The sequence below is a fragment of the Armigeres subalbatus genome, chromosome 2, assembly GCF_024139115.2.
Source record: "Armigeres subalbatus isolate Guangzhou_Male chromosome 2, GZ_Asu_2, whole genome shotgun sequence".
Classification (NCBI taxonomy): Eukaryota; Metazoa; Arthropoda; class Insecta; order Diptera; family Culicidae; genus Armigeres; species Armigeres subalbatus.
The window spans coordinates 444485980-444513492 of record NC_085140.1 but is presented as its reverse complement, the minus strand read 5'-3'; the positions used below and the strand labels follow the sequence as shown (position 1 = coordinate 444513492).

The following is a 27513-nucleotide window of genomic DNA, read 5'->3' as shown; positions in this document are numbered from 1 at the left end:
AACCATCAGTCCGTCAACATGGAAACGTTGGACATGCAGCTTTACCTAACAACAAAAATTAGAGTGAGCTGTCCACTGAGAAACCTTTTGAATTTTACAGAAGCTTCTAATGGCATGTGTAATGCTGTGAAGTATAACCCGGACGGTGCATTTGAAATCGACTCCCCTACATGGCAGAGACAAAAGGAACCACTTCTTTTACGCCACATTACGGAGAACAAATCCATCAAAGAACCATGATATTAGAACCTAATGTGCTCAGCTATATGGAATCGTTGCTTTCGGTTTGCTTTGAGTCCCACGATTTAGTCGGTGATGGTTACGTTCCCCTTTGAAAGCTGGTGTAGTTTTCAGTTTGAGAGTTTCCTTGGTTCGATGAAAATCTAATCCTGTTTTCGTTTTCCCAAGGATTTGGTTCCGCACTGGTGCAGCACCCAGCAACCACTGACTGATGCCCAAGTAAAAATAAAAGAAAACAAGTATCATGAAACATTCTTTTACATTTAGTTATGCTCGGCAGTTTATGCTGACGTTTCGGGACGAAATATGACTGATGCTTCTTTTACTTCACTTTCCCGGAAAAAGGAGCCGTTTCAATTTGTGTCTGACGAAGCATTCCGAGATGGAAAATCATAACTCACCTGGAATTTCTCTGGGTATAATTATTTCGGTATTACATTCCCGAGCGCTGCTACGACGACTCTGACAAGCTCTGAAAGATGAAGACTGAATGTGAAGGATTTTTCCTTTGAAACCAACCAACCAGCAAGGCAGTGAGGGTGAAAACAGAAAAATAATAATCATTAGCAGCATGGTAGCAAACGGTGGGCTGTGTAAAAATAGAACTTTCACGTTGATCACCGCGCCGAGGAGAGTGTGGCTCTGGATTGTTGAGCTGGGAATAAGGACAAAAGAGGGATTAGGGAAGAAGCGAAAGGTTGGGTTCTTCAAGGCGTGTGGGCTACTTAAGAGGATGGTTCGAAGCCACTGTATAGGATGGATGGATGGAAGTTTTAATGTCATACATTTGGAAGGTTGCGCCGCAGGAGAATTGGAATGATCAGCTAATGGTAGTTGTAAGAAGTTATACAAAGAATGTTTTCTTTTTACCGAGTATAAGCTAGCAAGTTTGATCTTCTGTGTTGAACTTTCAAAGCCAATGTTTTTGGTTTTATATTTTATATTACATTCTGTAGCAAAACAAATGTGCATGTCCCGTTCACGGAGGAATCACCAGGATGGGATGTTCGCTTTTCAAGATGTAGGAGTCGCATGGAAGCAATATGAACATATGATCAACAAACTCCGGCGTTGGAACCATAGTTTGAACTCGACGTTACTAAGGATCTTTGTTTCGCTAAATTGAAACGATGCACAGAGAAATTATATTCAAAACGGTGTAAAAAATTTATATCAATCTACCATGTCGTAAAAAATACAGCAATCAAACGAATTCTATTCAGTGAGCGAGGTAGACCAGTCGTACTTCTATTTAGTTCTGTGTTGAAACACAATCACATCTAATGACCTCAGTTTCGGTCAAATCAGACGAATAATTGTGATAAATTGCATTCATCATCGTCAACATCATCAGCCACCACAGTGTGGGTGTTTAAGGGCGACCTGGTGTGAAATGGATTTAATGTCCTCTAACTCCCCCACAGACATGATTCTCTAGTTCTTTGCCACCACCGCTCACCATTGCTATACCTACATAAATCACAAACACAGATCTGCTGTCCTCACCGAGCGGGGGTGATTTTCCCACCTTTGATGCTTTGCTCAATCACAAAAACGATGACGATTGAGTTTTCCATGTGGAAATCGATGTAGCAGGGGTTCAGGAACATTGATTAATGGATGTCGAGTTATAATCAAGCACACGTTTGCTGTTTGGCGTTTCACGTACGTAAGTACAACGGCGGTGTTCTGATTAAGTTGACCAATATAAGAAAACAACGAAATCCACCACACTTTCTTGACATGGAACATGGTTTTTGGAAGCACAAGTTTTCAGCTGCGGCCTCATGACCTACATCAAGTGGGCGAACAGCTGCAAGCTGTTAATACTGATGTACGTGCATGTGTACCGCCTCGTATCTGCAATATTTGAAAAGCAATAAACGAAGACAGCGAGCTTCAAAGTTGGAAAAAGCAATAAACCTTTTTCCCTCGAATGGACTGTTCTCACCGTAGGCATCGTACAAGCTGTGAACTTTTCAATCCTTAGGGAATAAGGCGTAAAATGGACACGGAGGGTTAGAATGATTACATTAGAAAATTTACACTTGAATACTGGTGAGACAGCCTAACATATTTGCAGATTATTCCACGAAATTTTATTCAAGCATCGAGGATTTTTAATTTAAGTATTGGTCAATCCTATGGAGACGCACAGTTGCATATTTTTTGTTATGATTTTGTACGGTCTAGTGTATCCAACATGTGCAATCTGTAACACTTTCCCCCAAAACACAATGGAACAATCCTTTCCACTGTCGTTGAAGCAAAAAAAAGGAAAAGTATCGAACGTTCTTTCCATTCCGCAGGTTGCTACAAAGTAGCCGATCAGCGGACATGCCGCATTCGTATCGTTCCACGAAATATCAATCAAAACCCTTCGAGCAGATGATTCGAGCCTACATCCTGGGTATGCAGCGACAATCGGCAGCAGTATGCGAGACGTGACAAGACAAGGCCAGCATCGAGCAGAGTAAATAAAATTCGGAAAATTGGACACAAAGTTCTCCCTGTTCCGTGGCGCAAAGTTCGGTTCTTGCTGGTTTGACAGGCTATAAATAGGTTCATAAATTGAATTTCATAATCGATTCCCGCAAAGTTACGTCCGTCTACTAATACTGTTCATATTTTTGGTGCCTTGGACTTCGATATTTTCCTGCAGTATTTTTAGATGCAATAATCTTTTGGAAGGTTACGGCTTTTGGGTTTAAGCGGTTTAATCTAAAACAATTGAATAAAAACTGTCTAAGACGTGTTCAGTACTTTCCATTTAATTCCACTACGTTTTATTATCTTTACAGATACGAAATACGTATCTGTAAAAATAACAAAACGTAGTGAAATTAAATGGAAAGAACTAAACTCGTCTTAGACAGTTGAAGCCATTCCACTAACAGAGCTTAAATATTTTTTCTGGAAATGAATGAAACCCAATCTGATAACACAAGGAACCGATGAAGGTGAGCTCCTAATAGTCTTTTTGCCAGTACGATTTATAAAATGGAAAAATATTATTATTGAAGCAGATACCCTACCTATAATAGTGATGCGACAGAGAGGATAGCCTAATCCTATTATATATTTGAGGAAGTGTCCACATCCTTTACAACAATTTCTTGCAGACATAACGCTGTACGAAAATATGCAGCTCGACATCAAACATGAGAGTTTTATTTGATTTTTTTTCTCTTTCATCTGACTGTAGTTTTTAAGAAGTTAGTTGGGTAAAGCCAGTCTCCGAAAGGCGCAAAAACCTCACAATTAAAAAAAACATAACAATAAAATTGAGCAGTCGTTTTAAAATAAACGCACTTTTACGAGAAAAAAATCAGAAGGGTTATGTACAAGACACAACCGCCCAACGTAAACTACGTAAGGCAAATTTGTTCATTGAGGATTGTAGTGCCATCATGCATTTGATTACTTATGTCACTGGTTTCGAACAAAACTAGCGTATCTTAAGATATGAAAATTGTTGGATACGCCAATTGTTTAAAAAATTTACTATGAAAACCCAAATTTATTCCTCAGTGGTAAAGATGCCTTTCTTCGATCCGAATCGCCTACATTTGGGTTTTGAAGCATTTGATGAAATATTTCAATAGAAGAAGCCCTAGGGGACCATCCTCTTTTCCGTTTGCAACATTTATTCAGAAACATTCCAATCATAGGCATATCTTGTTTTTCGTGCATCACTAGAAATCATAAAATGTCAATCATATAACCAAATCCCAATTAATTTGGTTGTGATGCGCGTTGTAGTAAACGTTGTGGACGGGAAAAGAGGGTGTGTGTTATTATGTACAATCTAACTCCCACTGTCTGGCAGTGTTGGTAGAATCTCAAATCTCATCGGCGATTCAAACCATGCGTGAGTCAAATCCCATCAGAATCATGGCCCAGAGATTTGCTTATGATTCGAATCGCAATTTGCATATTGCATATTTACGTGTTCTTCATTGTTGAATGCATTGAATGCACTGTTTTTCTGTCTAAAACAATGGCAAATAATTGCTTGAGCTTGAGCTTGAGCTTGAGCTTGATTGACTGCTCGTAGTTGCTACTCCATTATGACCAGATCAGCTGTTCTTGCACAGGGAACCAACAGATGTTTGCTTGGGACTAGCACACATCTTCAATGTACAAGTACTGGTGATCTCATTTGTTAGGTCATACTGGCGCCTGCCACGTCAGAATGCAAGTCAATGCAGGGAAGGGGGAGGAAATGATGATGCAATCACTCGCCCACTGCAAGCCGAATATACCTCTGCACTTGCCACGAGTTCATGCGGAATTTGTTGGAATTTCTGGGTTAGGTTGGAGAGGCAGGGGTCCGTCTTGGTTAACGAGCTGCCAATGTGATAGATAGGAGAAGGTAACTGATGGAATTTCTAATTGGATGTAGGAAACGAGCTCTATAGTTCATTTTCAATTCTAGCAGATTACTGTTAGAATACTCAAGTTGAAGGTATAGAAATAGTAATGGAAACGGTATGAAAGTCCATTTCCAGTTCTAGCAATTGCTAGAACATAAGAAATAAAGAGAAAGATAAAAAGTAGGAGGATGGAACGGACCTGGGATTGAAACCATGACCTCCTGCGTATGAGGCAGAAGCAGTAGCCATATGACTACCAAGCCCGCCTCGAAACAAGAGAGATCACGCACTGAACTGATTAATTTTATTGCCGGCCGCGCAACGCAGAACACAATAATTCGGCCGACCACGCGATCGTTCTGCTGTTTGAAACATGAGAGATCACGCACTGAACTGATTAATTTTATTACCGGCCGCGCAATGCAGAACACAATAATTCGGCCGACCGCGCGATCGTTCTGCTGTCCGAAACATGAGAGATCACGCACAGAACTGATTAATTTTATTATCGGCCGTGCAATGCAGAACACAATAATTCGGCCGACCGCGGGATCGTTCTGCTGTCCGAAACAAGAGAGATCACGCACTGAACTGATTATTTTATTACCTGCCGCGCAATGCAGAACACAATAATTCGGCCGACCGCGCGATCGTTCTGCTGTCCGAAACATGAGAGATCACGCACAGAACTCTCTAAAACAATGGCAAATAATTGCATATACAAAAAAAACATACGCCTCGATTGCAATTTGACGCTTTTTAGCACGAAAACATTTTTCGGTGAGTGAGCGAAGCAATGCGATTCTGGCCGAGAAACTCAAGCGCGATGCTCCCCCTACAGAATCGCAGGCGAGTTAGCTCGTGCATGAAACCCCGACGATTCTGATTTGAGTATGATTCTACCAACACTGAGTGTCACTTTGGATAAAATATTCGTGCAACCATTTTATTAATATTATTGCAAGACTTTTGAATCATGATGCAAGAAGGTGATAGCTCGATTGTAATTCATATAGCCCGTTTCAAGAACGTATGCGTTACGAAGCTTTTGTCGTGTACAATAAGTACCGCATGATTGCACCCACGTATTATAAAAATATCTTAAGTGCCGTAAGTATCTTAAGGGGCCGTCGCCCCCCCCCCTAAATGGTGGCAAGATTGAACGGGTACTGAAATGAATTCGCTTAAACATGTGCACTTTACGATCCAATCATATTCAGAAATAGGTTTTTGAAATTCAAAAGATTCCCAAAATACTTATAAGGGTATCCAGGATCCATACTATAAGAAATTTCAAAAAACATTTCGGACTCAAGAATTCTCCTAGAAATCCTTCTAGAAGCTCCCCTGGGAACTTCTAGATTCCTCCGGAAAGTTATCCACAAATTCCTCTGAAAATCCTTCTCCTGTAATTGTAATTTCTCTTTATCTAGAAACCCCCAACTATTTTTTTTAGGAAATTCATGTGGAAGTTTCTTAAAGATTTCTTTTCTTCCCTTCAAGTTTTACTTCTAGACATTTCTTCGGTTATTCTCCCAGGAAAATCTGCGACATTTCCTTCAGGAATGCATTCTAGAGTTCCTTCAAGAATACATACGGAATTTCCTCCCACAATTCCACTAGATGTTTCTACAGTAATTTATGCTGGAAATCCTCCGATTTCGCTCCATAATTTCATCTGCTAATCTATTAGAAACTGCTCCGGGCATTCCTCCAAGAACTCTTCCTTAAATTCCTCCGGGATAACTTTCAGGACTTTTTTCCGGGAATACCTCTATAAATTCAATAGCGAAATCATTTAGAATTACATTTTGGAATTCTTTCCGCATTGTTTCAGAATATCCTTCAAGAATTCATCTAGAAATTTCTTTGGGAATTTCGCCAAGTATTCGTCCAAGTATTTCCCCGGAAATTCTTCTCTTCCTTCAGGAATTTCTCCGGGATTTTTTCCGCGAAATTGTCCTAGAGTTCTTTCCGAACTTCACTCGGAGTTTACTCCAGAATTTCATTCGGAAATTAATGTTAGAGTTCCTCCAGGAATGTTAGAGTTCCTCCAGGAGTTTTTCCATGAGTTCTTCCAGGAATTTCTTCAGAACAAACAAAGAACAGCAATTCATCTGGGAATACTTTCTGGATTTCATCTGGTAATTTCTGCATTAATTCCTCCTGGTATTTTTTTCGGGAATTCCTTCTGATATTTCTCCAGAAATTCCTTCATGAACTTCTCCAATAATTATTTCAGTACTACCTTGCGAGAATTCCTCTGGAAGTGCTTGTGGCAGTTCCTCCGGGAACTCCCCCAGGAGTTTTTCCAAAAGTTCCTCTAGTAATCTCTCCAGGAACTTCACAGGGGATTCTTTGAGGATATTTGGCAGGAATTTCGAGGGAAATGGGATTTCGGAAGTTCCTCTAGAAATTCTACTCCGGGTATTCCACCGGGTGTTCCTCTGAAAATTTCTCCGGGAGTTCCACTAGTAGTTCCACTCCGGAAATTCATTCAGACTTTCTTTCAGGAGTTCATTAAGGCTTTCTTTGGGAGTTTATCTACAAATTCCTTCAGAAGTTCCTCGGAAAATTTCTCTGGGAGCTCCTCCGGGAGGTCCTTTAAGAATTCTTCCAGGAGTTTGTCCTGGAATTCATACTGAAGTTCTTACGAGAGTTCCTCCAGGATTTCCTCCGGAAATTCATCCTGTAGTTCTTCAATAAATTCATCTAGAAGTTCCTCTGGCAATTCTTCCGAAAATTCCTCTAATACTTTCTCCGGGAATTCGTACAGAAATTCCTCTGGGAGTTCCTCCGGAAATCACTCCGGGAGTTCCTTCTCAAAGGAACTGCCGGTGAAACTCCCGGAGAAATGCTCATAAAAACTGCTGGTGGATCTCCCGGAGGAATTTACGTAGGAACTGCCGGAGGAGCTCCCGTAAGAACTCCCGGAGGAATTTCAGGAGAAACTCCTAGAAGAATTCCTAGAGGACCTCCCGGAGGAACTCCCAGAAAAACTATCGGAAGAACTTTTGGAGGAATTTCCAGCTAATTTTCTGAAGAAAGCTCAAATGAATTCCTGAAAAAAGCTTGAATGATCTCCTGGAAGAGCTACTGGTGGAACACCCGGAGGAATTTCTAAAGAAACTCCGGGGAGAATTTTTAAATGAACCTCCGGAGGAACTGCCAGTGAATCTACCAGAAGACTTCTCGGAAAAAATCTTAGAGAATTCATCTTATAGACAAATCTCATCTAGCTGGAACCTTTGTAGGGGTATGTACCCGGACCATTATCATCATCAGAGGACCTCCCGGAGAATTCCTTGAAGAGCTCCCAGAGAAATTCTCGGAGGAGCTTCTGGAGGAATTTCTGTATAATTCCCGGAGGAAATTCTGGACAAAATCCCGGAAGAATTTTCAGAGAGCCCCCGTAGGAACTGCCGATAGAACTACCGGAATAATTCTCGGAGGAAATCCTTGAGAAATTCTTGGAGGATCTGCCGGTTGAACTCATGGAAGAATTCCCCAAGGAACTCCCGGAGTAATTTTCGAAGAAACTCCTGCAGGATGTCCAGTGGAAATCTTGAAGTTTCCACCGGAATTCTTTCTGGATTTCTTTGGGAATTAATCTAGGAACTCCTCCAAAAATTCCATTCCTGATTTTATTTTCGGTATAATTTCTGTTTAAATTTTCGGTGGAATTCCTGGAGAAATTCTTTGAAATTTTCACAAGAAATTATTCGAAACTTTCACGGAAAAAAATATGGAATTTTCACAGGAAGTTCGAAGATTTTTCGCGAAATTCTCAGGAATGTTTATTGGCAATTCTGCGGAATTTCCATGGAATATGCTTAGGAATTCCACGGTACAATTTTTCAGATTTTTTTATGAGAAACAGCACGAAAGAATTATCTGAAGAATTCCCTGCATAACTTATAAAAGTAAATAATGGTGGAATTTTCGGTCAATTCCCGGCGAAATTGATGGTGGAATTCCTGAAGACATTGCCGAAGAAATTGCCGGAGGCATTCCTGAAGAATCCGGGCGTGAATGCGTCACGTTTATTGGCATTACGTTTTAGTACAAAACGCTGACTTCAACGCGCTGTTGAGATTCAGCCTTTACTGCTGGTTGTGAATTTGGTTTCAAAGTGTTTGGAGCATAGAAGGAAAAAGTACCAAGCACTAATATTCATGTGTTTTTATAAAACTACGATTCAGAAGACCTAAAAAATTTGGCCCCCCCTAATCGAAATCCTGGCTACGCCCATGAACGGCCTTATTAGTGTTCAGTTTGAAAAAAAAAAAAATGCTCAACATTTTTCCCAAGCCGTTTCTTAATATAAACATGTTTGTACGGGGTTGGACTTTTCTTATACTGTGTATTGAGTGTAATATCACAAAATAAAATTTTTAATAGTAATATTGTATTTATCATACAGTAGAAGAAAAGTCCAACCCCGTACTGCTTACCGTGTTAATTTAAATTGCTTCTAGAATTTTTGGGAAGAGTTTTAAAAACTTCTTCGTATGGTTTCCCGTTTTCATTTGTCACCCTGTATCCGATTCTTCCCCTTAGACGTAGTTTACGTCAAAAGTTATTACCAATTTGTTCTATGACACCGAAATCTAATTCTTAACACTTAGGGTTCACGAAAAAGTGAAGCAGGATTTGTTGTTAAAATTTGATTAATCAAAATCAAAGAGTAACAAAATAGTGGTAATTCAAATAACATTTTGAAATCAGGTATTGATTAGTATCGCTGGCCATTGACTATTTTGAATGTGCTGTTTGATGATCGGCAAACGCAGAATATTGCAATTTTAATCCACTGAAGTCGGTTTTTATACGGGCGATTCCTACCGTGTTTTGATTCACGTTAATCCAAAAATCCGCGGTAAAATTGATTTTTTCAACCATTTATCTTTTCATCCACGCCGGTTCACGCCGCCGCCGCCGCCGCCGCCGCCGGGGCAAAAGTGGCCACCACGCCGCCGCCGCCGATGATATGACCGGCGCACAGGTCTAGTTCGATTGTATTAGTAAGAGGCAACTGGAGTAACTGAGTGCATGGAGAGTGTTTATCATGACAAGTACATACGGTGGTGGGTAAGATTTTCATTGACTCTGTCGTGTTTAGTGACTGTTGCGATTACATGAGAAGCAATCTGAGAAGTATTCTATACCAAATAAGTATTCAATACTAAATTTTTAAAACGACTTATCTGCTGTTGTAAACAAAGATTCATACGTTGATTAATGATTTGTCGAATCTGAGAGCACTTCCACGCAAACTAACATCATGAACAGGTAGCCGAAGTCTTCACCTATGGGTTAATGGTGTTGGTTTGCGTGGGAGTGTTCTAAGATTCGACCATATTAATTTTTGGTATTATTTTTTTTTTGTATATTACCTTTCATGCAAGGTTAGTTCATAACAGAGCATGGCATCAATAACAGAATGAGGTATTATTGAGTTAATTTCTCCTGCATAGTTGGCACCGGTTACGCAATTGTTTTGCTATGCTGCAGTCTCCTCATGAGTTGTTTTTTAACCGATAAACCAGAAAAATCATCCATAGAGTCATCTTCTTCGTACCTATCGTCAGGTGTTTGTTATCTCAGCATCGCAACGATCGCATTAGAAATGATAAGCCGCTGCAAGATCTCGTCCGCTTGCTTGATCAAAGTAAATGCCAAAATAGTTTCTGATCGACAGATAGGGTAAAACGCAAAAAAAAAAACAGCGTGTTCTGAATGTCTCTTGGATTCATTTTTTGACAACATCAAAGAAGTTGGCGGCAATTTCTCTTAATTTGATAATTGCTCCAACATACTTCGGAGCACCACGTCGCCTTCATATAGAGTAAAGAACTCACGGCAGTTCCACAGCAGCTTGAACAAGTTCGAGTGCTTGAATTATTTCACGTATTGACAAAAGATCATCATCACTGAAGTTTAATTTGGGCCCCTCCAACTCTTAGAACTGCTTGAGCATGGAAAGCATGCTATCCCAGCGTGTCTTGGTATCAGCTAATACAAGCTCTTTTCCAAAGATGATATAAACAATGTTTAATGAAAAAAAAAATCATTAGCGACGAACTGGCCGAGTGCTGATAAAAAACCTGCCTGGTCTGGTTAGATCCGTGATCAACTCAATTTGGACAGCTGGTTGGTTGAAACTCGATTCTGTATCGGTGGCTTGACATAAACCGGCTTTCAGTAGTCCATTATGGAGAACGCGAATGGTCGTGTAGGGGTGTTACGAGACTTGGGAAGATCTATATCATTTTTTTTTCATTCGTATATTTATTTGGTAGGCACTCTGTGTTCTTAACCGATACTGTGCCGTGATCTACTGTGGTACTCTGCTCTACAGAATCCACACAAAATCTATTTTTAGATGTCCATAATTCGTCATCGTTGTCGTTGCCAGTCCTTATCATTGTGTGTCCATTGTTTTCATTTGTCCATGTGGTGAATCCAATGATCGTAGCTTTGTTCGGTTACCATTAATCGAAGTAGGCTGGAGGAGTGTCTCAGAGAAGAACAGTTCTCGCTTAACTTTTCAAAAGGTCCTAAGTAACATTTTTTTCATGAATTAATCTGAGTACTGCAATCAAAAGCTTTCATGTTGTTCTGTTGATTGCGCTATTCAAATTAATTCATGAAAAAAAATGTTACTTAGGTCCTTTTGAAAAGTTAAGCGAGAGTTTTGTCAGCCGTCATCAGACATCTGTATCGGTGAGGCGCGTTCCCCAAAACACCACCGTACGGACTGCGCTTCTGCCGACTGACGAAGAGTTGGTTGGCAATCGAACCCATGACCATTGGCTTATAAAGCGAACGTGTAGGTTACTTCGCTACGGGACCCGCCTTCTCTATATCATATTAAAAGACATCAAAAACTTTAATGAGAGCGAATTTTGGGTTTGGTTATTGGACGACAACTCTTGATCTGGGCAGTATGCCACGGATAATTCATTTTAACAGACTGGAACGTCCCTCCTAGAGGAACTTTTGGAGGCAGATTGGATTGTAGGAGACACGGTTCGCTCATAGGGAGAGTTATCTTTGTTCTTGAGTCTCCATAAGTGCTGTGTAAATATTGTCGTTGTGGTTATTACGGGACCAACGAAAATTAACGGATGAAATATCTTTGCGATATGTGATATGAAGGACACTGCTAGCGGAAGGTCCACATTGAGTATATCGTTCCACGCCGCTGTTTCGATGGGAACTGTCGAGGGGGATGCTGAAGTTTTTCGGCCATGATAGTCCACAATGGAAAGCGTAACCATTTCCAATAGGACTGTGCTGTACATGGTGGTGGATTCTGTGCAGGAATATTCGATCTTACGATAGGACTTACGTTGAGGTTCTTATGCAGCAGAGAATGATGCTGACCTCAAAAAATCGGCAACTATACTTGAATTTGCCAGATCGTGCCTGATGGACAGGCCAAAAACAGTTCCAACACAAGCTCTGCTGGATTTCCAAGTCCGACCACTTTGATGCTAGTCGGTAGTACTAATCCATTTAATCCCACCACGTTGTAACCTTCACAGATACCTATTCCAACCTCAACCGAAAGGTCATCTTCGGTGTCTCGTGTTAAACTCGACTTAAATGGAATAGTACTAAACAGCCGTAATTTGAAAAAAGTGACGTACCTATATGTCATTTTCCAAAAACGGTGTTAACGAGAGGTACTCGTCGAGCTCTTTAACTGAAAAATAAAAAACATGTATGTGGTGATTTGGCACATACGTCACTTTACGGTGAGATTTCGGCATTTTCTCAGAAAACAGTTTGCATAAAATTTTATTGAGGCAAACATAAAGCTTTTCTGAGTAAAGTAATTGCCATGCACGGAGAACAGCCAAAAATAGTTGCTATTTATTTCGCCGAAACCGGACACGCCATATATGTCGAAAGGACCATAGCATTTGGGAAATCTCACATGTGGTGTAATTGCCACTACTTGCTAGAATATATGTAAATACGTTCATGTATTATCCATTTGGCCTCGCCTAAACGCAGTCCTATTCCATCAGCAAATGTAAGCTTTGCCATTGAATAGGCAGAGCCTGATCCACCGGATGCTATTGATTTTTTTACGTCCATCTCGTCGGGTCCGTCTCGGATGTTACCGCGTAGGAAACTCGCCCGGAAAGCTCAAACAACCGACGACGTGAATACCGTGGAATACTCCACAAACAGACAGGGATGACCACGAGCGAACAAACTGCCAGTTGTCCATCCCGAGCAATAGCTTATTGAATTTGCGGATGGTTGTTTTGTTGTAGACCGAAATTCCTCCCCGAACGATTGCCATCGGGCGGGGATCATGCATACACGTGGACCCTTCTCATCGTTGTTGGGGTGTGTGGATGTACAAAACCTTCGAACCATGCTGTTCCGCTCGGTGGGTCCACATTTCCCGGAGGCATGCCACGTGTAGTGAAGCACAACTCCAGCTCAAACTACACATAACTAGCACATGTTGAGCACAGGATATTCCTGGATGTTCATGCCTTCGTAGGAATGCCGTTCGATGCTTTCCATCATGGGTAAAAGTGAAACCCGTGTATGGTGATTGCATTCAGAATTCAGGAAATTCGGTTCGGTAGCTATCAGTGCTTTACTCCTATACTATGTTGTATGTTAATGTAGCTTTGGATGGCAGGGTATTGATTTTTATTGTAGTTGCTTTGTTGCTTGTGTTTCGCCATACCAATATTTCGTTGTAATTTTTATTAGATAAATGACCTTATTTCAGGTTCCAAATTATGCTATTCTATATCTCATGGGTTTAATGTGGCGGGACCACCATTATCATCATCATCATTATCATCAATATGAATTTCATTTCACCCTTGTACATCGATGGCCTTAAAATATCATAATTTTTCGAAGTCGGACCAATGCCAAAGTTGTTGTCGAGATAAACATAAATATTTAAATCAAGCAGTGCTGATTAACGCTGATAATATGCCTCTTAGAATTCGCTTTTGATGCACAAAAGAAAAGCAATGTTCAAATAACTTACGTACCTCCAGGCACACGCCAGGTACGATCTAGCTTATATCCAGCTCACGTTCTACAACAGCTGTCTTGAAGCACAGGGGTTTGGAAGTAAGCACAGTAAGAAACATCGCAAAACACACGAATCCCTTGCGCAAGCATGTTGCAATAAGGCGTGGAAATTTCACCCAAGGGAAACGGTGCACATAAATTCGGTCCCCACCTCGACGATGTACTTCCTCACACATGGACGTATCCTATTTGTTCTGGTTTCTTTTGGCTAAAAGTTTCGAGTCCCACCCTTTTCTGTTTCTCCAAAGAAGCCAAATCGCATTTTCGCTTAATAAATAGGGAGAATATTTTGAACACCTTGTGCACTTTTTTGTGACACAGCCCTAATGGTAACTGACGGCGACAACTTCTTATCGATTAAAGCTTGGAAGAATTTATTAGTGGTCTGCAGGTGTTTGTGAGTTGGGATATCATTTTTTTTCTCTCCGTTAGTTGACTCATGCCAGGATCTTCTCAACCAACTGATGGCGTGAAGTCTAATGAAATATTTATGATAAATGGTTTATGCTTCGTTTATATCCCATCCACTGTGCACTAGATTGGGTATGATAGGATCGGTCTCGGAAGTTCAAGATAAATATTTAATTGTTTTCTCGTCATTAATTAGGGAAAAGTATCTGCGCTATGCCCAGATGTTGCGATAGTCGATTTAGTGTCACAAACTCCGCCGTTCGCCGTCTACCACTCGCCAAGATTTGTGTATCTACACGCTAAAATGAATGTTTTTGTAACTCGTTCTAAGAGCAATATTTAAAGCGTAAAAATGAAATCATTTGCAAAATGCTCCGTGCAGCCATTTTTATTCTCAACAGTATGGCTATTGGTTACCGGTTATTTACCATCCTTCCAGCACGACGGTAATGAAATGTAGCGGTTTGCCGCCGAAGGGACCCCTCGATGTGCCACCAGTAGTATCTCTCATGCCAACGGACAGCAATACCACACCCTGGAAACCAATGCCGCGACTTCGAAATGTTTATCGAAATCGAAATCAAACTCGATTTTGACATTGGACAGGTAGTGGCACCGAACCGTACGCCCGCCAGGACTTGGTGGGTTAACCGGAAGCAACGTTTGCGGTCCCCCGTGTGAGTGTGTGGTTTGACGAGAGCAACTGTGGCGAGGTGAAAAGGTCGATATTTTCATGACTAATAAAATATTATGTTTCAAGTGCAGACAACACGGCATGAGTGGGTTGGCTTTGCGGATGGAACAGCTGCTTCAGTTCGCCCCAGATCATCCAACCTACGCCAGAAATGGAATCAAGGTGCAAAGGTTAACACTGGCTGATTCGCTCGAGAAGAGGCACAGCAAATCTAATTAGGACAAGGCTGCTTAGAAACTGCTGGCAGTGAAGGCGTGGAGCCTGAACTTTCGGTTTGTGATTTCTGACATGGCTGGCCGTTTCCCATCAAATATGATGATATGTCCTTCGGTGGGTTTCAGTTCGCCCCGAAATGTCATGCATAAAATTGAATGGAATTCATGGAACCATTCCGGTGAGTTTGTTTTTCTTGACATTCAACGAATTATTTAGAACTTTTACGGTTGGGAAAGGCAGATTGTAGGTGTTTACACCGAATTGTTATTGAGTTCAAAATACAAATTAGCTTTTCTTGGTTCGTTTATCAACTTACCTTGAATTATTCAACACTTAATTCCGAAAACCGCTTGGAGATGACAGTCTGGAAAAGAAACAGAAAACAAAACGTTAAACTCAATTAGTATCAAGTTGTGCGGACGAAGTGTGACAGCGCGAATGAATGAGCAGGATACTGAAAGTGAAATGGTCCTAAGCAAACTTGGCAAACAAAAAAGACTTGAAGTGAAATTTAACGCTCGGTGATAAGTTGAGGCTTGTACCATAGTCATCGTCGTCAAACTTTTCCGAGTGATTGACATCATCAATTGTTCCCACATGACTCCAACAAAACTTGTCTTCCTCCCTGGAACTTGTTATCTTAGTAGGTTAATTCCAGGAAAAGTTTATTTCCTTTTGATAATATTGAAGTCCGCGAGACACGAAGCCACGGCCTATCGAGGATCGCGTGTTTCTTGGAAATATTTACGAGGTGACCTTTCCTACGCCGGGAAAAAAATAGCCAATCATGGTTCCGGCGTGTTTCGATCCGTTTTTCTTTTTTGGCGATAAATTGTTTTCTGCCTGAAAATGACGTTTTCATATAAGATACATTGCCCTGGGGAGATTAATGGAATTTTTGTTTCCAAATTCGCAGGACAGATTAATTGAGGTTCGTACTATTCATTTTGATAACCTTGGTCACGCTTAAACACTATAAAGTGATTTCAAAACGATTCTTTCGCAATATGAAGATCTAAACAATTTTATCTATAACAACAAATTTATCTACATCTATAAAACTTATTATTATTATTATAACTTAAAATTTATCTACATCCTTTAACAATTTTATATAAATCTATACAAAAATGAATGAATTTTCGCTGGAAATTCGAATGAATTCATCGGAAATTCATCCAAATATACAACTGAAGTTCATCCGAATTTTCAACGGAAATTCATTCAAATTTCCAACGGAAGTAAATTCGAATTTCCAAAGGAAATTACTTCGAATTCCCAAAGGAAATTAATTCGAATTTCAAACGGAAATTTATCCGAATTTCCAACGGAAATTTATCGAATTTCCAACGGAAATTCATCGAATTTTCAACGGAAACTCATTCGAATTTCCAACGGAAATTCATTCGAATTTCCAACGGAAATTCATTCGAATTTCCAACGGAAATTCATTCGAATTTCCAACGGAAATTCATTCGAATTTCCAACGGAAATTCATCCGAATTTCCAACGGAAATTAATCCGATTTTCCAACGGAAATTCAACCGAATTTCCAACGGAAATTCATCCGAATTTCCAACGGAAATTCATCCGAATTTCCAACGGAAATTCATCCGAATTTCCAAAGGAAATTCATCCGAATTTCCAACGGAAATTCATCCGAATTTCCAACAGAAATTCATCCGAATTTCCAACGGAAATTCATCCGAATTTCCAACGGAAATTCATCCGAATTTCCAACGGAAATTCATCCGAATTTCCAACGGAAATTCATCCGAATTTCCAACGGAAATTCATCCGAATTCCAACGGAAATTCATCCGATTTCCAACGGAAATTCATCCGAATTTCCAACGGAAATTCATCCGAATTCCAACGGAAATTCATCCGAATTTCAACGGAAATTCATCCGATTTCCAACGGAAATTCATCCGAATTTCCAACGGAAATTCATCCGAATTTCAACGGAAATTCATCCTATTTCAACGGAAATTCATCCGAATTTCCAACGGAAATTCATCCGAATTTCAACGGAAATTCATCCGAATTTCCAACGGAAATTCATCCGAATTTCCAACGGAAATTCATCCGAATTCCAACGGAAATTCATCAGATTTCCAACGGAAATTCATCTGAATTTCCAACGGAAATTCATCCTGATTTCCAACGGAAATTCATCCGAATTTCCAACGGAAATTCATCCGAATTTCCAACGGAAATTCATCCGAATTTCCAACGGAAATTCATCCGAATTTCCAACGGAAATTCATCCGAATTTCCAACGGAAATTCAACCGAATTTCCAACGGAAATTCAACCGAATTTCCAACGGAAATTCATCCAAATTTCCAACGGAAATTCATCCGAATTTCCAACGGAAATTCATCCGAATTTCCAACGGAAATTCATCCGAATTTCCAACGGAAATTCATCCGAATTTCCAACGGAAATTCATCCGAATTTCCAACGGAAATTCATCCGAATTTCCAACGGAAATTCATCCGAATTTCCAACGGAAATTCATCCGAATTTCCAACGGAAATTCATCCGAATTTCCAACGGAAATTCATCCGAATTTCCAACGGAAATTCATCCGAATTTCCAACGGAAATTCATCTGAATTTCCAACGGAAATTCATCTGAATTTCCAACGGAAATTCACCCGAATTTCCAACGGAAATTCATCCGAATTTCCAACGGAAATTCATCCGAATTTTCAACGGAAAATCATCCAAATTTCCAAAGGAAATTCATCCGAATTTCCAACGGGTATTGACGGGTATTTCCGTTTGAAATTCGGATGAATTTCCGTTTTTTATTTGGATGAATTTCCGTTGAAAATTCGAATGAATTTCCGTTGGAAATTGGAATTCATTGTAATTCCGTTGAAAATTCGAATGAATTTCCGTTGAAAATTCGAATGGAACGGAAATTCATTCGAATCTCCAACGGAAATTCATTTGAAATTCCAACGGAAATTCATTCGAATTTCCAACGGCAAATCATTCGAATTTCCAACGGAAATTCATTCGAATCTCCAATGGAAATTCATTCAAATTTCCAACGGAAAATCTTTCGATTTTCCTACGGAAATTCATTCGATTTTCCTACGGAAATTCATTCGAATTTCCAACAGAAATTCATTCGAATTTCAAATGGAAATTCATTCGAATTTCCAATGGAAATTCATTCGAATTTCCAATGGAAATTCATTCGAATTTCCAACGGAAATTCATTCGAATTTCCAACGGAAATTCATTCGAATTTCCAACGGAAATTAATTCGAATTTCCAACGGAAATTAATTCGAATTTCCAACGGAAATTCATTCGAATTTCCAACGGAAATTCATTCGACTTTCCAACGGAAATTCATTCGAGTTTCCAACGGAAATTCATTCGAATTTCCAACGGAAATTCATTCGAATTTCCAACGGAAATTCATTCGAATTTCCAACGGAAATTCATTCGAATTTCCAACGGAAATTCATTCGAATTTCCAACGGAAATTCATTCGAATTTCCAACGGAAATTCGTTCGAATTTCCAACGGAAATTCGTTCGAATTTCCAACGGAAATTCGTTCGAATTTCCAACGTTAATTCATTCGAATTTCCAACGGAAATTCATTCGAATTTCCAAGGGAAATTCATTCGAATTTCCAACGGAAATTCATTCGAATTTCCAATAGAAATTCATTCGAATTTCCAACGGAAATTCATTCGAATTTCCAACGGAAATTCATTCGAATTTCCAACGGAAATTCATTCGAATTTCCAACGGAAATTCATTCGAATTTCCAACGGAAATTCATTTGAATTTCCAATGGAAATTCATTCGAATTTCCAACTCGAAATTCATTCGAATTTCCAACGGAAATTCATTCGAGTTTCCAACGGAAATTCATTTGAATTTCAAACGGAAATTCATTCGAATTTCCAACGGAAATTCATTTGAATTTCAAACGGAAATTCATTCAAATTCCCAACGGAAATGCATTCGAATTTCCAACGGAAATTTATTCGAATTTCCAAAGGAAATTCATTCGAATTTCCAACGGAAATTCATTCGAATTTCCAACGGAAATTCATTCGAATTTCCAACGGAAATTCATTCGAATTTCCAACGGAAATTCATTCGAATTTCCAACGTAAATTCATTCGAATTTCCAACGTAAATTCATTCGAATTTCCAACGTAAATTCGTTCGAATTTCGACCGGAAATTCATTCGAATTTTCAAATGAAATTCATTCGAATTTCCAACGGAAATTCATTCAAATTTCCAAAGGAAATTCATTCAAATTTCCAACGGAAATTCATTCGAATTTCCAACGGAAATTCATTCGAATTTCCAACGGAATTTCATTCGAATTTCCAACGACAATTCATTCGAATTCCAAAGGTAAGTCATTCGAAATACCAACGGAAATTCATTCGAATTTCCAACGGAATTTCATTCGAATTTCGAACGGAAATTCATTTGAATTTCGAACGGAAATTCATCAAAATTTCTAACGGAAGTTCTATCGATTTTCCAGCCGAAATTCATTCGAATTTATAGCAGAAATTCATTCGAATTTCCAGCAGAAATTCATTTGAATTTCTGCTGGAAATTCGAATGAACTTCTGTTAGAAATTTGGATGAATTTCCGTTGGAAATTCGAATGAATCTCCGTTCGAAATTCGAATGAAATTCCGTTGTAAATCCGAATGAAATTCCGTTGGTATTTCGAATGACTTACCTTTGGAATTCGAATTAATTTTAGTTGAAAATTCGAATGAATTTCCGTTGTAAGTTCGAATGAATTTCTGTTGGAAATTCGGATGAATTTCCGTTGAAAATTCGAATGAATTTCTGATGGAAATTCGGGTGTACTTCCTTTAGAAATTTGGATGAATTTCCGTTGTAAGTTCGAATGAATTTCCGTTGGATATTCGAATAAATTTCCGTTGGATATTCGAATAAATTACCGTTGGATATTCGAATAAATTTCTGTTGGAAATTCGAATGAATTTCCGTTGGAAATTCGAATGAATTTCCGTTGGAAATTCGAATGAATTTCCGTTGGAAATTCGAATGAATTTCCGTTGGAAATTCGATTGAATTTCCTTTGGAAATTTGAATGAATTTCCGTTGGAAAATTGAATGAATTTCCGTTGGAAATTCGAATGAATTTCCGTTGGAAATTTGAATGATTTTACCTTAATTCGTTCACGTAATACGTTTCGGCCTACTGCTTTTCAGCCATCATCAGAATTGCAATAAATCAATCGTTCACCACCAGTGTGGTTTTCAAACTGAAAGTTTGGCTGAAAAGCAGTAGGCCGAAACGTTATGCAAAATTATGCAAAGTGTGTGTTCAGTTTTCACCTAAAAATATCAACAAATTAACGATATAAAAGTTCACGGTGACCCAAACCTTACCAAGTGCATAGCCAATAGTTTATGAAGATTGTTTTGTCGATCACAATTGAAATAGAAAGAATGGATCCTTAATTATAATCATGACGAATTCTATTATAGTTATCCGTCTAGCAGCGGTTCAACAGGTCTTATTATCAACTATCATTTTTCAACACTTTCCAAATTAAATTGCGACTGTAGAAAACATGACGAGGAAAGTGAGTGAGCTTCATCGGAACAATATAAATTTCTCGTGTTTCACATCCCACGGCCAAACTGAAAAGAAACTGTCTTGCCCAACTCCCAATCTGTCGGCTTCAAAGCTTTTGTTCGCATGCATCACAGCCTCACAGCTGGGTCCACTTTCTCGCTCGACAGGACGAAATGGATATCCTGGGTAATACAATCTTCACATTTTCCCATGTCATCTACGTACAAGAGACCAACCTCACAGCCTATAATGGATGCCCTGTGCTTGCAGTGAGCTTTGTGCCCACGATGTGAGCGAAAAAGTCACACAGGACGTAGACACATAAACAAAGATTTAATTTCATTAAAACTGTTTTTCATCTTCCATCCGGCTGGGGACTCGTGTGCCCAGCTTCCTTTTTCCATTCCATTTGGTTCGTGTGAGTGTGCCATTGTGGCACAGTAAAAACTATTCGAATTTGATAACGAAGCAAACCAGTTGCACAAATATTTTTTTTTATTCTAAATCGTTTTTTTAAATATTTGCAACAAAAGTGCAACCTAGTTTTCTGCCATTATTTTTGAAAGCATCTGCTTTTTCACACTTTTTTTTTCAAGTCATTAACTGCTTCATATAATGGAATGTTTGCCATTCCATGCGCTGCCATCGACGGCGATGGAATAGAAAGTGTCTCATACCCCTCGACCACTCCAGCTGCCGACCGTCTTCCTGCAACCGTTTCCAATGTGCCGCGCATAGTCTCTTCATTTTCCACTTTATTGAGCATAGGAATCCGCAAATGATGATAATGTTTAGTTAGAGTCGGGCCCGTTCCAGTGTGGCGCGGTGCACCCTTCGCCATGGAAAACGATATCGTTCGAAAGGCAAACAGACGCCACCCCACGTCCGCAGCCGACACTATGAAAGGGCGGATTATGGGGCACTTGAAGTGCGCGAGATTTCTTCCCTTTCACTGGATGGCGGAGCAACCACAAAGAGACATACTCAAGTTGTCGGAATCCTTGTTGCCGAAAAACGAAGCGCGGGAATGGGGCACGAGTTATTGCCAAGGGTGGGGTGGGTTGAGTGGATAGGCATTGCATAAAAATCACCATAAAAAGCACTTTCTTTCCAAATGTAAGGAGCCCTATGGAATGAAATACGACTCGAGAACCCGTTTGGAAGTGAGGTTGTGTGCGTACTGGAAAAAAAATTATCACAATAATTTTGTTTTCCGAACACCGACGTGCTGAAAGCATTTCGAGTGGGTGAGATTGAAATGATGGCCTGGTGTGTAGGGCGACTGAAGGGCGGAAAGATGCATTTTTATGCTATGATTATCATTTGTTATGACAAAAAATATTGATGCAAAAAGAGGCGACAGCTTGTTTGTTTTTCGAATGGACATATAGATGCGGGCGATTTATCATTGGATTGAATTATATAAGATGACATTCAACTATTATAATCAGAAGAAGTTTTAAAGATGGCTCAGTACTTTATCAGAAGAAGGCAAAACCGCGGTGCTGCGTGTACCGCCCAACATACATGCTACGTTTAGGGTTTTTTTGGTCTCATTGCTTCAATATTCATCCTATCAAAAACAAAACAATTAGAATACAGATGTGCTTGTTCCAGCATTTCGACGATCCGAATCAACCATTGTTATCAAAAATCTACGTTATTTCCATAGACTCACGGATTTTCCTACATAAGCTGCTGAAAATGGACAAGCTAGAGGACGGTACAACAGTTCTACCCTTCCCCTACCCGGTCACAACCGAGTTAAATGCATTAGGTACTGCTGGAATCTCATTGACTAAAGCACTATGACACAGAGGAATTGCGTTTGCAGTTATGTGAACAAGGTGTTTCTTGTTTTTCTAAGAAAGTTGGCGGGGAGAGGGTCAACACCGCCGGAGTACTTTTTCTTTGGTTTCTTGAGGTGTCCCACCCAACCATATTACCCCTCTCTGATGTGCTTCGACTGCTGGTCTTTTGGCCACACGGAAGCTCGCTGTAAGGCTACTAATAGCGTTTATGAGCAGTGTTCTGGTACCCAGCCGATCACTGTATTAGTAAGAGAAACAGCAATCAGCACGGTACTCTTGACGAGACAGTTCCACAGAGCAGAAAATGGTGTCCAAAAATCAAACTCGACTACAGTTGCACTACTTGGAGGTCAGAAGAATCCTCTAGCTCGAGGATAGAATATACGCCGAAGCAACGCCAGAAAAATGAAGTCCCAACATGATTAACATCTTATCCAACACACGCAACAGACGATATAGGGTAAGACGGTATAATGCGCCCCACCTGGCCAAAACGCCCCCCTTTGATTTCTAGAAAACTATAACTAACTAAGGGTCAAATTCAGTTGTTACCTATAAATATTTGTAAAACCCTCATCCTATGTGAATATGGGAATATTTTTGTATTCCTTAATGAAAATATTTGCAAAATACAAAAAGTCACAGTTTTGATGTAACTTTTAATGTTTGTTTGCTGAACATTCTGGAGCGACTCTGGCATACTGTCCGCAAAACTTGCACTGGAACACTCAGTTGGGCAACAAAATTACTTTTCTCAGTGGTTAATATGATATAAAATTGCTTCCATCTTCAAAAATGCAACGATTTTCGAAAACATGTTTCACTGGCCAAAACGCCCCAGTGTAGGCAGGACGATATGCCCTTACCAACTGGACACAAGCGCAGCGAGCTTGCAACAGTTGTTTCCAAATTGTATGGAAAATATTGAAATGTAATTCATACCTGCTTGGATGGACCTATGTTGGTTTTTAATGTCAAGCGCATAAGGATTTGTAGCCTTTTTATTATGGGATTGATAAAATACTAATGAAGGGCTATTAAATGATTTTGGTTGAGGTGGGGCGTATTGCCCAGGCACTTTTTAAATTTCATTTTTTCACGACTTTTCAAAAAAGCTTTATTACGTGTTATCTGTAATATTTTTATGTGACTACTCACGGGCAATGCATTTGTGACTTCCTGCACTACCAAATAACACAAAGTTTGCATAAATTGCGTTGAAAAGTAAAAAGTTATCAAGGAGTTGCCTTAGGGGGGGCATATTATACCGTCTTACCCTATCCACTTTACTTCTAGAGATGGGAGCCATGCACTCGGAGCTGGCGCTCTCTCCGGATTGATGTTCAAACTCTAATGCTACGTTTATACAAGGCAAGTGAATTGAGCAAGTCGCTTGAATCGAACGCGAACTGAACGTGTAAACACCTTAATTCAATTCACTTGAACGAAAAGAAAGTTGAACATGTTCAACTTTTGGCAAGTCAATTGAATTCAACTGAGTTGTTCAACTCACTTGCTTTGTCGAAACGTAGCATAAGGATTACGAACGAGCTTCTTAAAAAGGCAACGAGATAGCAAAATTGTTACACCCCGAAGCCAACATTCACTCCGAATCGATTCTATTCCTCCCACTGTCCAACCTTTGAAGTGATTGTCTAGCTTTTCCTCATCTATCGTCCCCAACAGCGGCGGATCTCCCACTGTCTTACTCTACAACCAAATACTTTTGACAGAGACCTAACCACTGTTAAAACTTTCTCCTGCAATGTTGGGTTTCGCTTCCCAAGTAACAATTTCAAGACTTCATAGATTTATTTAAGTTTTTTAACGGCTTTATCGCTGCTTTGCTAAATGTCGGGATATTAGCCTTATTGGAAGACTTGTAGCTATCTTCATAATCATAATAAAACATTCAATAAAACCACAAACGTCAAATGCTTTATGAGCTTATTAGGGGCCTGATGATTATCTTGAGGACTCTAATAAAACCAAACTGTCATAAAGCCGAATATATTGATCATAGACTTGTCTTACGCATAACCTAAATAAAACTTAGAAGTTTTAATTAGGTTCATAATGGTATTGTACAAGAATACAATGTTTATGTTGAACTTCGTGAACTATGGTCAATCGAATGGCTGAAAACAGATGTTTCTGTTTAGAGTTTCCATTTCCCGGCCATTTCTGTTGTCCCGGGATTCGGGATGAAAATTTTTGTATATCCCGGGAAATCCCGGGAACCCGGGACTTTTCGATGTTTTTAAAAACATTATTTTTTGTTCATATTTTAGAAAAGCCAGATAATACAGATTTCAAATTAAAACTAAATTTAAAAAATTTAAATCGATTCTTGGTTTGACTTCAAAAAGCAAATAGTATTTGCGTTTGTATCGGAAAGTAGGGTTTCTGGAACAAATGTTCGTCGAATTCAAAAAGACGCGTTCGCTGTTCGTCGAAGTAGGCTTGATTGTTTGTATTGTGTCTTGCATCAAAATGACAACTTTCGTGATTATTTTCCAAGGCGCTCATAGATCTGTAAAATTTATCCGCAGTACAAATAGTAATATCAAAGTAGCTTTTTTTTGCAGGTATGTTTTTCTTGGGCGACTATCTGGCGCTTATTTTTCGTTGCGACTAAAAATAAGTGGAGGAGAAGATTTTTTTATGTGCGGTACAATATTATAATATATTGGATTTAGACCATTTCTTAGTTTTCATTCAAACTTATTTTCTGTGGCAATACTAGGTAGTGTCAGACACCTCGCTGTAGACGGAAGATGCGCAGGGGAATCGAACTGGGACCATAAGCTCACGAGTCACAACGAAAACATAATTGTAAAGCTCCCTATACTCCATTGCAGGTAACTGACTGATACTTCTACCAGCAGTTACAGCTCCCCCTATTCATCAACAGATTATATGCCCAGGAATGGTTCCAGATCTACAACCTAGTGTCGAGAAACTAGTCCCAAAGACTTCATCAAAGATCAACTAATTAAGTAACTAATCTTTGACGTAATCGCAGTACTGGATCCAGGAATCGGTTGTATGAGTCGCGTGGCGCCGTGGGAGAAGAAGAGCTTTAATCCAAAACATTCAGAAGCTGGTCAACAGAAGTCCTGAAGGAACTTAGACTAAAACATAAACATAGGGGACGAAGAGCCCAGGATGACTAGCTCAGTGTTAGGAGGGTCGAGAAGATTGACGGCACAAATGATTATTAAATTACGCGTAAAATAGAATCGCAAAATGAATTATAATAGAAAAGCAAATATAAACTTTATTTGATTTATTAAAACTATTTTCACATCAATCAATGAATTAAATCAATTTAGATTTAAAATGAAAACTTTAAATTTTGCGTCTTTTTTATGCTTCAAATAAGAAAATATTTAAGGCTGAGTAGAGAAATGCTGAATTGTGTATCGGATAGTGTGCGACTCATCGTTGTAGACGGAAGATATGCAGGAACTATACACCAGTTAGATGTATCTGCTCTTTTGTAATATCAAGGAATATTGTTAGCTAGCGATATATAGTAGATACTTGTTGTTTAAATATAAGAGAGCTGTAGTTGCTGGCAGAAGTATCAGTCAGTAGAACGCCACAGAGAAAAGAAAACTCTGGTATTGTGTTTTTTTTATGAGGGAGTTTCCCTTGGCCTTGGGCGTTCAATGCAAATAAAAATTGTGAGCATACACACTTTTAGTAAGCCTGAAGTAAAAAAATATCGTTTGTCTCGGGTATCCCGGGATTTTCGGGATTTCAAAAATAATATCCCTGGAATCGGAAAATCCCGAATTTTCCTAAATGCCAATAGAGTATGAAACTGCTAATAGAGTATGATAAAACTTAAAATATTACTTGGGTTTAGAGTCTCTATTGAACGGTACCAACGGGCTTGGAAGTCATATGGCTACTGCTTCTGCCTCATACGCAGGAGGTCGTGGGTTCAATCTCAGGTCCGTTCCATTCTCCTACTTTGTATCTTTCCCTATATTTCTCATGTTCTAGCAATCGCTAGAACAGGAAATGGACTTCCATACTGTTTCAATTTCCATGCAATACCTTTTCTATCAGTTGCTTTATCCTATCTATCACATTCGCAGCTCGTTAACCAAAAAATTCCAACAAATTCCGTATGAACTCGTGGCAAGTGCAGAGGTATATTCGGCATGCAGCAGGCGAGTGATTGCATCATCATTATTTCCATCCCCTTCCCTTCATTGACTTGCATTCTGACGTGGTAGACGCCAGTGCCAGTGTGACCTAACAAATGAGATCAACAATACTTTTGTACATTGAAGACTGCTAGTCCCAAGCAAACATCTGTTGGTTCTCTGTGCAAGAACAGCTGATCTGGTCATAAAAGAGTAGCAATTACGGGCAGTCAATCAAGCTCAAGCTCAAGCTTTAACACTACTGAACGGAGTATAATCAATATCGCACCCGACGCAAAAGGCTTCAGAAGGTGGTCCTCCTTAGCCGTGCGGTAAGACGCGCGGCTACAAAGCAAGACCATGCTGATGGTGGCTGGGTTCGATTCCCGGTGCCGGTTTAGGCAATTTTCGGATTGGAAATTGTCTCGACTTCCCTAGGCATAAAAGTATCATCGTGCTAGCCTCATGATATACGAATGCAGAAATGTTAACCTGGCTTAGAAACCTCGCAGTTAATAACTGTGGAAGTGCTTAATGAACACTAAGCTGCGGTTCCGTCCCAGTGTGGGGGTGTAATGCCAATAATAAGAAGAAGAAGAACAAGAAGAAAAAGAAGGAGAAGAAGAAGGAGAAGAAGAAGGAGAAGAAGAAGAAGATGAAGAAGAAGGTGGTCCTTCAACCAAAGCTTAACCACATTTTCACAAAACACGCAAACACTCTTGTTATGATGTTGCCACCAACATGCGTAATAATGTCGAATTCGTTTTTAAACATGGGTCAGTGCCAACCCGAACCCTGAATAAAAAGAAATATTTTCAGTTCCATCTGTCATTGGATATGTTGGTGTGCGTAGCATCGTGTTTGTTTTGATTTGGAACATATGATCCAGGACATTCAATTAAGTGGGCAGTGG

The 27513-nt window shown here is 39.6% G+C and overlaps 1 protein-coding gene across 5 annotated transcripts in view; it reads right to left on the bottom strand.

Moving 5' to 3' along the window:
• The window catches only part of LOC134213685 (stress-activated protein kinase JNK), a 276561-nt gene that overhangs the window by 118862 nt on the left and 130186 nt on the right, over window positions 1-27513 (bottom strand). For all 5 annotated transcript variants that reach the window (XM_062692961.1, XM_062692957.1, XM_062692959.1 and 2 more), the window contains one exon: window positions 15335-15382. The gene's annotated coding sequence lies outside the window, so the exon portion shown is untranslated. The remainder of the gene's footprint in view (window positions 1-15334; window positions 15383-27513) is intronic.